This window comes from Acyrthosiphon pisum, chromosome A3 (genome assembly GCF_005508785.2).
Source record: "Acyrthosiphon pisum isolate AL4f chromosome A3, pea_aphid_22Mar2018_4r6ur, whole genome shotgun sequence".
Classification (NCBI taxonomy): domain Eukaryota; kingdom Metazoa; phylum Arthropoda; class Insecta; order Hemiptera; family Aphididae; genus Acyrthosiphon; species Acyrthosiphon pisum.
This window is the reverse complement of record NC_042496.1, coordinates 29,553,493-29,557,237: the sequence shown is the minus strand read 5'-3', so window position 1 is coordinate 29,557,237 and position 3,745 is coordinate 29,553,493.

Sequence of the window (3,745 nt, the reverse complement as noted above, 5' to 3'; positions counted from 1 at the left end):
TTAATTGCAATCAAGATAATTAGACAACTATAGATAAATATGCATTTTTTATTACATTTTATTTTATTATTAATTATTATTAAGATTTTATGACAATATCGGCGATCTTTTGGATTTGAAAATTTAAAAATTAATGTTAATTAATGTTTGTAATCAATATAATTAGATAAATATACATTTTTTATTACATTTTATTATATTATTAATTTTTTTTTTTCGATAATACATATTTTGAATATTTTAACACATATTTATGTACATATTTCTATTGTATAAATACATACTTTGGTTATATAAATACATATAAATCCGAGCCCTAGTTATTACTAATTAGTATTATGCATTATTTTATATTTCATATTGTATTTACCTATGTTCCTATTTTATTATATATAATAATGTATACTGTAATATATTATATGTAATAATAATGATACGTATCAAGGGGGGTGTCATATCCACCAAACACAATATTACAATATTTAAAAATAATATATCCTAGACTGACAAATCATCTCCGTTCAGAATCGTTTTTCGTATACAATGATATAATATCATTGGATTCAAATTTAATTCCATCCATTACAGTAACCCACTTGTAACCTACTGTACAGCAGAGCGACATCCACGACTTACCCGCCTTTTTTTTATATACTACAATAATGTTTGTCATAGTATGGGTACTAAAATGTTTGGTAATAATTGTACAATAATATAATCGGAGCGGGTACTCACTTCTGACCGCCCAACTGGTGTGGTTCCGCAAATTTGTATCATACATGTCGGATTGGGTCCGGCAAGCAGCGCTTCCAACGTCCCGAATTGTGAAATTGGAGAGCGCCCGATAAAACAGCTCAGATATCCACAGCTCCGGCAGATCATTCCCGGTTGCCACTGCGGGAATTCGGTCAACTTGATCGTCCACGACTGCCACTGCAGGGGTTTGGTCGACTTGACACTCCGTCACCTCGGGAAATCGGTCGACTTGACAGTTGGACGATTGGATGGCCAACAAAAGCACCAGTAGACCGATGACGATCACGGCTGACGTTTTGATCCTTTTAGGATATAATTTATTTCTTCTCCACATTGTCGTTCCTCTTTCCTATGTGATCGAGAAATTCTTCGTACCTGTCACAGAGGCATAGTTATACTTTTTCTTCTGCACGAAAAAAAAAAAAAAATAAATAATACTTGCCTATATAATATTGATAATTATAAAATTATAATATATTTGCAAGAACTCCTATGATACTCCAAATTATTATACTACGATTTTCGTCCAAACAACTGCTGAGGACTGTTTGGATTTCTTTAACAAAACTGGCGACTGAATGATAGGAAGTCTGGAAGTGCGATAGCGGCATCGATCGATCGATCAGTAGTGAATTAAAATTTAAAATTAATAATGATATTATACTCTTCTTGTCCACATGCAGTTATAAAACACATCATAACTCATAAGCATTCTATCACTGATTGCTATTTACTTGTCACTGGTATAATAGATGAGTGATGCAGGGTCCAACGGAAGTAACGGCCTCCCAGGTTAATTGGTTGCATTTATGTCGATATAGAAAGTTGAACATAATTTACATAATATTATAATATATTATTGAATTATATAATCTTATTATTATACAGAGTGATTCACTGAGATCACAATGATCACCCCTTTTTTCTTCAATAATGCTGTTATTCAACATCGGATTTCTGGAATTTTTAAATATGCTTAATGACTAAATTTTTATATTCTTGAGATTTTTTTGTATTACTTGTCTTATAAGGAGAATACTATGGAGTTTTCTACTGCAAATATTATTTAATGGATAATTTTTCTGAAAATATTAAAGTATAATAATATATAAAAGTATCAAAATCAAAATTCATACGATATCTATTTGAGTTATTTAATTTAACTTTGTGTAGGTTTTTTAATTCAGGGACGATTTTAGGGGGGGGGGGGGGTTGTCCCAACCCCGAACGTCAGCAAATGTAAGTACTAGATGGCAATTTTCAGAATTCGTAAAATGTAATATATATTATGAGATCATTGGAACTTGAAACTTCTATATTATTAACAAGTAAAAACTAATACGTATTAACATATAGTTTACTCGTAATAAATATTCTTAATTATTTTCGGCAGTATATACATTAGGTAAGTACCCGGAAGAGCATATATTATTGTGTTTAAGTAATAAAATTGTTTTCACCAATATTAACATCTAAAAATAGGAATGGAAAATAATTCAAAATACCGATGTTGCAGTATTAGAAATCATTACCAAAGCTTTAAATCCAACTTTTTTTTAATTCTTAGAGGAGCGATGAATGTATTCGTTTTACAATGTATGTTTTTTTTGTGTCTGTTATCACCTTTTAGGTCACTAAAAATACTTAGATTTTCCTTCAACGATATCTTTTCTGATAGGAAAGTGAATCTAGTTGGTACTTTGGGTGGTCAAATGTAAAAAATTCCAAATAGTTTTCAAGAGCGCTGTGAAAAACAAAAGAAAAATTTGGGAAAACTGTACTTTTCACCTAAAATGATTTATCATTGAATTCAAGTATAACACATCCATTAAAATGACATGCTTGACAACTACTATACAGAAAAGTGCAGATACCTACCCTCTACGGCTCTACTTCATCATTCTTAAAATTATTTTGTGTCTTTTAATCTCAGTATTCATATTTAGAGTTTTCTTATTTAAAATGTTCCAACCAAAATTTGTTCCTGGACCGTAAAAAAATGTTATGAATGAATTTCACGATATTTAAAACAGGTTCAATAAAGAGGTTCAATAGGAATAGTGAGTGGTAGGAAACTTGGAAATAGGACTTTGGTAATCTCTAAATAATAATAAATATAATATAATATATATATACATATATACTAACTGATCCCGTGCACTTCGTTACCCGTTAAATGTACAGACTGTATATGACTCAAACTTGGTTCAATGCTTTATTTAATATTCTGTGTGTGATGTTCTAGATTTGTCTTAACATTTCTGTTGCCCAGGATGAAAATTCTGATTCATAGTAGTACATTATCAGATAGGCAATCTACCTGGGGTAGATCGCAGACCCCGTGCTGTTTGTACGTAAGTGTATGATTTAAATCTAAAGTATCAACGTTATACCAAGTTTGTAGTTTTTACTTAATTCCACCTATGATGGATAATATAATCAATTAATAAAAAATCCTAGCCTAACCGTACTAAAATCCGATGAGTAAAAAAACCAAATTTAACCCTTTTTAAATTAGCTTATCTTCTTCCCAGTGGTCTAATCTACACACAAACATTCATTTATATATATATATATTGACAAAAAATAATAATACAAATCAACAAACATGCCCGATTAACCAATAGCAACCAATATAATATAATAATATACACTACGTATTATTATTTTTATTTTTATTTTTTTCAGGACAACCCTTATCACTTAGGAGTATGAAAAATAGATAGAAACCGATTCTCAGACCTACTGAATATGCATATAAAATTTCATATAAATCGGTCAAGCCGTTTCGGAAGAGTATGGTAAGTGGTAACTAGCATTGTGATACGAGAATTTTATATATTAGATACATAATAAAAATATGATAAATATAATAATAATAAATAAAATATAATATATATATAATAAAAATATGATAAATCATAAATATAATAATTATAATTATAATTATAATAATATATAGTTATAATATTAGGAGCTTAGGACAGTG